At 26.4% G+C, this 10,502-nt stretch overlaps 1 pseudogene; it reads left to right on the top strand.

Annotated features, from left to right (window-relative positions):
• The first annotated feature begins 5,309 nt into the window (after positions 1-5,309).
• On the top strand, positions 5,310-6,055 carry LOC111898100 (HMG1/2-like protein; annotated as a pseudogene).
• Positions 6,056-10,502: the final 4,447 nt, after the last annotated feature.

The following is a 10,502-nucleotide window of genomic DNA, read 5'->3' as shown; positions in this document are numbered from 1 at the left end:
TAAACTTAAATAACATTGGTGATACAAATCACTAACAACATATATGCAAACCTTTACAATAGAATAACTGGACTAAACACTTGCAGTCTATAAGAAGAAGATTGTTTGTTTTTTAACATCAGCAAGTTGCTAAAATAAACTAAATTTTAAATAAATTGTCTTTTAATGTTAAAAGAATTTTAAATACTAAAATTTAAATAGTTATAATTTTACAACACTGAAAAGTATCGTCAAATTCAAATTCTTTTAAATTTCAGTTAATTAAATAGATTCCACATTGGAAGCATACAAACATTTTGTTACTTATTCATAGAGATCGACAAAATGATAAACTACATATTTTATCTTTTGTCTAATATTATCTATAATAAAATCCCCTTTTGAACTTAGCGCTTTGATGACTTTATTATCAATAGTTAACAAATCAAAATCAAAGTTTATATATTATTTTACAACATTTTTATTTTTTATAACCATATATTTATTTTAAATTTTATTGTGGCATTATATTATGATTAATGTGTTTGCCTATATTATTTTTTATATTCATGACAATAGGATAATTATATCATTTTTTTAAACAGTGTTTTGTAATATAAACACAATAAAAGTAAAAATGTATGAATGAACATATATATTTGATATTTACAGTATTTCGTTGTAATTAAAATAAGGAAATGTTACAAAAAAGAGGCATTTGAACAAAAAATAGTAATTATTTTAATATTTGTTGATGTTTTACCTCGAGAATTTGATTTTAGGTGCACATAATGTAACCGAATTTAAATATGAATTTGTCATTAATATAAAATTACTGAAATAGAAAGAGCGTTTTTTTTGGAGTAGAAGATGTCAGAATATGTTAGAAGACTCTAGTTCATATCTGCGTCAACAAGATGACACACACGCCTTTTTAGGTTTGTGGTCTTCTGAAAAACAAAAAATTTGCAAATGCTAATGTTTGTGCGCGGTCTGCGAGACGTAGACGAAAGAAGCCAAAAATATTTGCAGACAAAAAACAAACACCATCTAAATGTTCATTTATATCACTTTACATTTTAATTTACTTTATCAGTTACTTTTTTACCAAACACTATTAAAGTTCATAAGTTAGCTTATCAGTTACCAACTAGTTTTTCAGCTACAAACTAACTTTTTAGCTAAATATAGTTATTTAGTTGTTCAGCTAAACAGAGCCCGAATAGAAATTAAAATAATATATTAATTTTTTTAACTAACAATAATATTGTTTGATAAATTATTCTATGTATAATCTAAACCTAAATAGTTACGTTATGATAATAAGTAAATTTATAGTTTTATTATATATATATATATATATATATATATATATATATATATATATATATATATTTTGCACCACATTACTTTGAAATTCTCATGATGTTTCAAATGTCAAATAAACTATCACAGACTTTAAAATTTATAATAATGCATAACTTGATTAGTTTGATTAGTTAATATGAGATAAATATAAGGAAAATTTTATACCAAAATGTTAGTCCTTTATAAAATTTTTATAATAATATGTAGTTGTGGTTTTAAAGTTAATTAATAATGATAATAATTTACGATAACATAAAACTATGAATTACATTACACTACCATATTTTTTATTATAATTCATTTCTTTCCGGGTAAGCGGCTTTTAATTAGTTAACAGAAAAACAATTACATCGAGTTAACTTACAAACATTGGTTCATATATCAATTCATCATCATCATGATCGAAAGTTTAAAAAATCAATAAATATGTAATTTCTACTTTAATTAATCGTATCGTTAAATTGTAATACTAAATCGAAAACCATGTTTTGTTTTATTTAAATGCAAACTACGGGTAAAGGTTATTGAATGATATGATTTTGATATATGTATATTTTATAATATGATTCAACATAATTACAAATTTATATATCACCTTAGTGTAAGAGTTATTATTTTATAATTAACGTCTTATTATTTCAACATGTATATGCAAAGAAATTAACTATGTAGTTTTATTTTGTGTAACACACAAATATTCGCCTAGTTTCATAATAAATGTGAGGACTTTCTACATCTTTGTGTACAGGTGTTTCGATTGTATGCATCAGAAAAGTCTAAGGAAGATAAATTACCTTATCTTATATTTTTCATTTGTAAAGTAGAAATATTTAACATAGAGTAATTATAATATAATATATGTTTTATATTTAAATAATTAATATAATATGTAACTTTAAACGGGATAAACAAGGATAAAACTTCGTAAAGAGTTTAAAAGGGGTCAATAGGGAATTTTTAAGAAAACAAGGTTGAGAGGGGATTTTAGGACAAATATGAGGGGATGGAAAATAGTGATAGCATGTAATTTCAAGAGGGATGACAAAGGCAATGGAAAATTCAAAATATCTATGTTATCATTAAGGAAGTTTATTTATATTTAGGAATACTTATCAAAAATAATTAATAGCATATGATATTTATAGAATTGATCATTTTTTATAATATCACAAAATGATCCTATATTTCACAAACAAGTACCAATATTTATGTTGGGTACAAGTTTTTATTTATTTATGATGGGTACAAGTTTTTCTTATAAATATAAGAATTTCTCAATTGCGTGTGGAGGATCTCTATCATTGCAAAATTCTATTTGAGGCAAAATTAACAAATATTTAGGTATTTAGTGTAATTAGGTTTAGCAATTATATTAGTGTATCCTATGTTGGTGTTACATAGGTAGTATATATATGTCTTAATATATGTTGAAGTATAACTCTCTCTCAATTAGGAGTTTTTGGAGAGTAACCAATAACTCTAGATATTCTTAGATGGTATCATAGTCGGAGTCTACACCATTGTGGCTTAATACATCCTTACATATCCTCATTGATCATTTGTATGTGAGGCGGAGTGTCACGATATTCCATATCGGTATGAAATGTTCATATGTATCTCTATATAAATGTTGGAGTTTCCACTTTCTCCATAATGACTCTTTTGTATAGTAAACAAATGATTAAAAATATATCTTACACTAGGGTTTGTGGGGGTTATGGTTCAATTACTGCATTAAAGTGTACTGGTGATATGGAAAAAGTGGCATTGGGCACTGTGTTTGTGTGAAATGTGGGGGTTATGTAGTCTCTCCCTGTTTTTTACCAAAGGATTTGTTGGTTACCATGATCTTTTTGTTTTTAAACAACCCTAATTTTGTCAATATTCCCAAATTATCACTTTCTTTCTTAAGTTTGCCAAAAAGGGTTTACTTAAGTCAAAGGGCATAATTGTCTTTTCATAAACCAATATCGAAAGGCTTGCTTTGGTTTGGGGATGTACGTTTATTATGGTTATTAGGCAGGAAGGTGTAAGTTTATTATTGTTATTAGATGGGGAAAATGACTTGTCAGGTAAATACTTTTCCGTTTTATTTATATTTAGACAACTACTTTTTTGTATACATTTCACCATTTAAATTGTTAAATGTGTTCACATATTATCATGGTCACCTTCTATCTTATGTGACAATGGTAACAAGTGAACACATTAACAAATTAAATGATCAGATGTGTACAAAAAAAAAGTTTTCTAAATGAGAACAATTTTTTTACAAATTTCTTAAGAGTATTTATAATTTATTACAACATTATGAAGATATTTTTTTCTTACAAGTTTTTTAATACTATGTTTTAAACTTCGGTTATAATTTTTTTAACTTTTTTTATACTTTCATACACCTATTTTTAAACCAAGTATTCTCATACAAATCTTTCAAAACTTTATTTTACAACATTTTTAAAAATTTCATAGATTTTGTATAACAATTTAATATTTTTTTTGTAACATTTTAAAATACTATAGTTAAACAAAAACTACAACGTTGTATTAAAAAAAATTAAAAGTTTATAAACATCTAATTAAAAATTATAAAAAAGTTTTAATAATTTGAAAACATTTATATTACAATTTTTTGTTTTTTATTTGATATGTAATATTTTTTATATTTTTTTAAAAGACCATACATACTTATTGTTACATATTTAATTTTATTGTTGGATACTATTTACTTTAAATATATGAAATATGTTTAAAAACAAAAGAAAAAAATATAAGAGGTTGTATAAAGTAATTTACAAAAATAAAAATATATTTATTAATATTTTTTTAAGAATTGATCAATAATTAGTTAATATTTATGATCGTAAGTTTTTTACTAAAAATAAATTTGTAGAAAATTGATTTAATCAAAAAAGCTATAAGTGGGATAAATAATCAACCATTATTGATGGCTTAAAAATAACTTTGGGAAAAATAATACAAACAAATACGAAAAATAAAATCTCTATTAAAATGCGGAAAATGACTTATGAGGGTAATTAATTTTTTGTTTTGTTCACATTTTGGCAATTTCTGTTTTTTGTACATATTTGACAATTTAAATTGTTAGTTATGTTCATATTTTACCATTGTCACCTGAGATAGCTGATGACAAATGGTAATATGTAAACACATTTGAAAAGTTAAATGGTTGAATGTGTATAAAAAAAGTTGTCTATACTTGAACAAAACGAAAAAGTTATTACCCTCACACGCCGTTTTCCCTATTAGATGTGTATTTATTTTTCAACTTTTATTTTTACTCTTTCATCTAGTTGTTATTATATTTTTTTTAATATTTTCTCTATCATTCTTTAAAATTTACAACATTGTTATACTTCATTCCTTTTATTTCATTATTCATTAAAATTAAATTAAAATACTATAATTTATACTAATATTAATTTTAGTTCCATTAGGAACAGTACCTGACAAGGTACTGTTCATCGGGTTACTTCCTAACCACGATCACTGCCTCTTCATCTTCCTCGCCGCCTTATCTTCAACTATTTCTCCACTTTGTTTGCCTCCTCTCAAACAACGAACTTCTCCTTCCTCCTTCCACACAACGTCGAACCAGTTCCCTCCGTAGACCACCACCTCTCCCGCTGCTACCTCAAACAAAGCTGCCAACCTCTGCCTCTCCTATTTCACGTACTTGAACTTCTCCCTTTTACTGACTGTTTGCTATATTCTTATTTGATCCCTGATTTCCTGTTTGTTTAACGTTTCCACGTCTCCGTTCTTTCTGATTTCTGACCCACTTCTGTTCGCTACCAACCTCCACTACCTAGATGATACACCAAAAAATCCGATAGCAGGTGAATTTCCGTCACGATCTATAATTTTTTATGTTGTTTTCGTTTCCTGTAGCAGAATCTGTTGATAGCTTTGATTAATTCCGTTTTTATGATCTGTGAATTATGATTAGGCTTGCCGTGAAGAAGAAAGCAGCGTCGACTCCGAAGAAAGCTCGGGGGAAGAAGGCTAAGGAAGCAAAGGATCCTAACAAACCAAAAAGGATCCTAACAAACCAAAGAGGCCTGCTAGTGCTTTATTCATCTTTATGTATGTGTTATTAAACCTAAATTTCGAGAGATCTGTAGATATTTCTTCAATTCGATGACGTTGAAATTGTTATTTTTGTTGATCCGTTGATTTTTTTATCGTTTCAAGGAGGATTTCCAGACACAGTACAAAGAAAAGCATCCTAAAAACAAATCCGTGTCTGTTGTGAGTACTATTCCGTCGTTGACTTTTAGCTTCTCTGTTTCGATCGAATGGAAATGACTTCGGGAAAGCTGGTGGTGATAAATGGAAATGACTTTCCGCACCTGTAAGTATTAAAATTCATCGAAATTAATCAACTTTTTCAAGCTTTTAATTGATTCATGATTTGCGTTGGTAAATAAGGAGAAAGCTCCATTCATAGCTAAAGTAGAGAAGAGGAAGGCCGAATACGAGAAAACACTCCAGACATACAACAAGAAACTGGTAGAATTCCAAATTCGTGAAATTCATGAGAAAACGAAACACAAAGTTTGTCAATTTGTCGAATTTTAGAATCTGAAAACTTTATTATGATCTTAATTTGTAGGCTGAAGGAAAGGACATTGAAGAAGAGGAAGACGAGGAATCTGACAAGTCAAAGTTAGAATTGAAACTTTAATTTGGATGATTCGGTATACGTCCAAGATGACAATTATAAACCACTCATGCTTTGATATGTCACCCATTCCTTTACCGTATTGCCCTAATTTCCTCAATCAACTAATATAATTTTGGATTTCTGTTGTGCTGTCGACTGTGTACTGTATCTGGATGAACGTAAGGGAAACTGTTGTCGCGTATGGTTTGAACAAAGGCGGCAAAACAAAAAAGAACAAAAGTGTCGACAAAAATTAGGAAAATCAGTTGGTTGGCAAGTGATATCCTCAAATGACGCCGTTTTCCACAATAATCAGATTTCGATTGAGGATTTCAAGCAATGGTAAAAAGAAATTCTTATGCCCTTTCTGGCTTTCTCACATTTGGATATAACTTTATAAATCTAAAGTCGTACAATCCTATGTTTTTTCCTTAAATGTTTTCAGTACTTTTTCTTTTTCCAACTTCTTTAGTTTGGAAGTTCCAAAATTAATCATGATCTTTGAAAGGATGCTCTTTTTTCATTATCTTTGCCGCAAATTTTGACATGATCGAATTCTCTCATTTTTTCACTTTTTCTCCTGTCACAAATATGATTTATTTTCCATGGTTACATCTGATTTTTGTAGTTTAAATCTTTTTTGTTTCTGTAAATTATAATAAAAAATTTGTGCTATGACTGAGTGTTTTTGCAATTTTTAAATCACTAAATAATTGTCATTGATAGGCCCTTTATAACTTGAATTATGTTTTTCTACTCATTCAATTTGCACGTGGATTTAAAGGAAAAACTTCCAATTTGAAAAACATTTAAGATTTGAATATTTGATTATATGGTTTTTCTACTCATTCAATTTGCACGTGGGTTATTAATCATATTGCATAATTCTGATAAATTGTTTATGTTTCTTGTAGCAATAAGCAATGGTTCATTCACATTCACAGGTTAGTTTCATAATCACATACATGAAACAATTGTTTCTTCATTTTCTTTCATATATATTAACTGTATATTCATTTTACTTGAATGGATTTGACTGGAATTGGAATTCAATTCCATTCCGAATATGTGTTTGGTTGCAAGAAAGTACATATAGATTTCAATATCTAATTTGTAACTAATTAAAATATGTATTGATTCAGTTAGAACTTTAGTGTTGTGTCAAGATGGTGGTGACATTGAAAACCACTTTCAACTATTCTCAAAAAATAATTGCATAATCCACTTTCAACTTTGACGTTTTATATTAAATTTTATTGACGGGAAGTGTTAAAATTCATGCTAAAAGGATTACAAATATATGGTTAATTTGTGTTTGATATATTAGGTTGGAGCAAAGCAAGAAAGTATACTTTATAAAGAACATTTTAAGAGAATCATTCTAAATACAAATAACTTTAATTTTATTTATGGATTTTCCAAGGAAATACAGGCTAGAGGCTACCACAGCTTCTGGCAGTTTTCTTAATCGGATAGGCTTTCTTTATTACCTTATTTATTTTCATGTTTTATGTAATTATATAATTGCATATGCTGACTTTTTAGTTGACACTTTTGTTTTGCTGCTTGTAGATGTACACATTATTGACCATTGTTACCCTTCTCCATTTGATAGTTTGTCTCACAGTTACTATTCAGCTTGATATTTGTTGCAGAGTGTTGTGGAGGAGGAGTTGGAGAACTTAAAGGAAGTTGTAATGAAGCGTGATGATGGATCTTTAGGTTTACTTTCATTACTTGTCATTTTTCATAAAAATTGTTGCACTTTTTCATCCCTCATGGTCGACGTTTCAAGGAAACCCTATATATGTAATGACCAAAAAACCTCTATTTAACTTTGTAAAAAAATCCTTCCGACCCATGCAAAGCACGGGTCTCTTCTCTAGTTTAGTGTAAAATGAAATTACTAAAAAAATATTAATAAATACAAACTAATAAAAAGGAAAATATTTCATAATTTTGAAATTAAAACACATAATTAAAATTAGATTAAAAACTAATACATAACAACAATTAAACCAAGTTATATATATTTTTTTATGGACTTTCATTATTTTTTTTTTACTTTAAAGTCTATTATATACTCAAAATTAATGTGATATGTCCTTGTGATTAAAGTATTATGATATTTAATATATATATATATATATATATATATATATATATATATATATATATATATATATATATATATATATATATATATATATAAATATAAATAAATGGTTTAGAAACAACTCAAACAAATATAAAAGATATGTTTGAATATAAAAATAAAGATGAAAGGTAACATTGTAAAATTGGTTTCAAATTTCTAATATAGAAATAATGATGAATACTAAGGTTTTAAATTGGTTTCAAATTGATTTAATTTATTCACCATGCAAAAAATATTTCTCATGCATTAACCATCACCACACAATATATCACCCATGGTATCATGTTACCATACATGCATTATGGAGTGTTACCACACCATCTGCTTTAAATGTATTTGAATTTTGCACGAAAAAAGATACTGAAAATAAATTACAAAGTAATTTGGTTTTTAACTTTCGGACATTAGCAATTAGGGGTATAAACAAGTCAAACCGAGTTCGAGTTTACCCAAGCTTGACCAAACTCGTTTAGTTTTACATGGGCTCGAGCTCGAACTCAACTTGTAACGATCCACTTTTAAAAATAGACTCGGATCGAAGAAAAAATAGCATGCTCGAGCTCGATTCAAAAGCTCATATGGGAGACGAGCGTAAATGATACCAAGCTCATCTCAAACTCATTTATAGTTTTTGAACTCGTTTATGAATTGTAAAAACTTTAAACTAATTTGTTTTCTTAGCACTAACAATGTTGTTCTATTTGTAAAATTATAGTACAAAGATTTTTTCTTAATAAACATATAAACTAAATTAATTGATTAGCTTTCTCTATAGGGATTAAACCAACTCTCAATCCTTATTTATACAAACTCATCAACCTTTTCTTTTATTTATACAACTCTCAACACTTGATAAATGAGATACAATTTGAAAACAATTTCCCCCTTAATGTGGTCTTCTTTAATCTTTATCCAATTGTTCGATTAATAAGAAAACAATTGTAGTCAACGATGTAAACTATGTGTTTAGGCTTTATATATAACTATGTGTATATCCACATGTTACATAAAATTAGTATAACGTGATAAGATAAACAATTTGTATTTCAAAAAGAAAAAGACTTACATGAAAAATACGTCAAATCCATGATTTTTAATAAGTTATTTTTTAAAGTAACACAACAAAAAAATCATATATAATATATTTAATTAAATATTCTCAATATCACCCTATATAACATATGATTGTTAACATGTATCACAATTTGTATTTCAAAAAAGACTTATATGAAAAATAAGACACATTCATGAATTTTATTAATTTATTTTTTCAAGCAACAAAAACAATAAAAAAACATATAGAGCGTATTTAATTAAATATTATCCATATCACCTTATATAATCTATGATTAGTTACATATATCAAATTTATATTAACGATTCGACCATAATATATACAACAATTGTATTAAAATAATTCAAAAACCAAGAAATATATAAAAGAATTAATATATAAAAAACTTACAAATTAAAAGTTATAATATTATAAATATGGTTAAAAGATCCCAACCCAACACAAAAACATTTAGACATGTTTTCTTTGTGAATTTTGTATATGATTTGAATACGTGTCTACTCAAAAGTTGTCATTTTATAGTAAACTGTCCATTAAATGCTTATTAAACAAAATATATAAGTTATAAAACTTTTGAGTGACTAATCATTATTAAAAAAAGACTTTTGAGTGGTATTAATTAAAAGAGAGGATTTCAAATGACTATAGTTTGAGCAAAAATGCCTCTATTATTAACTACTAGGTGAATACTTGCGCGTCGCGCATAATACAATAATATATATGAAATCTTTATAAATATATGTTTTTTAAATATATCAATGATGTTGTTTGCTCTTATATAATAGATCTTATAATAAGTTGGTATAAACATTATTTGTTATGAATTATATGATAATGTAGACATCTTTAAAAAAAATTATAATCTCAATTGTCCCAAAGGCCTTTATCTGCGGGTCACTCATGAATAAAATTAATATAATATATGGTTTAATGATATTTATAGTTGTTATGATTAATTAATTTACAAAAGTTTATTTTCTTTTTAATTTCTATCATTGTAATTATTTAAAACATCAAACATTGTTTTTGTTTTTAAGTGTAACAATATAATTTTTGTATATAATGTTATTTTCAACTATTGTTGTTGTAAGTTATTTAAAATAACATAGTTGGAAGCACTTAATTATTTTAATTTGGTTTCAGAAATTTAAGTTTTTGAAAATTTATTCGATAAATACTGTTAGTTTCTTTAAATGTAATTATTTAAAAAAACAAACATTTTTTTTTGTTTTTAA

Source organism: Lactuca sativa, chromosome 8 (genome assembly GCF_002870075.4).
Source record: "Lactuca sativa cultivar Salinas chromosome 8, Lsat_Salinas_v11, whole genome shotgun sequence".
Taxonomy (NCBI): domain Eukaryota; kingdom Viridiplantae; phylum Streptophyta; class Magnoliopsida; order Asterales; family Asteraceae; genus Lactuca; species Lactuca sativa.
Note: the sequence above shows the minus strand (reverse complement) of the source record. Positions and strands in the feature narration are given on the sequence as shown.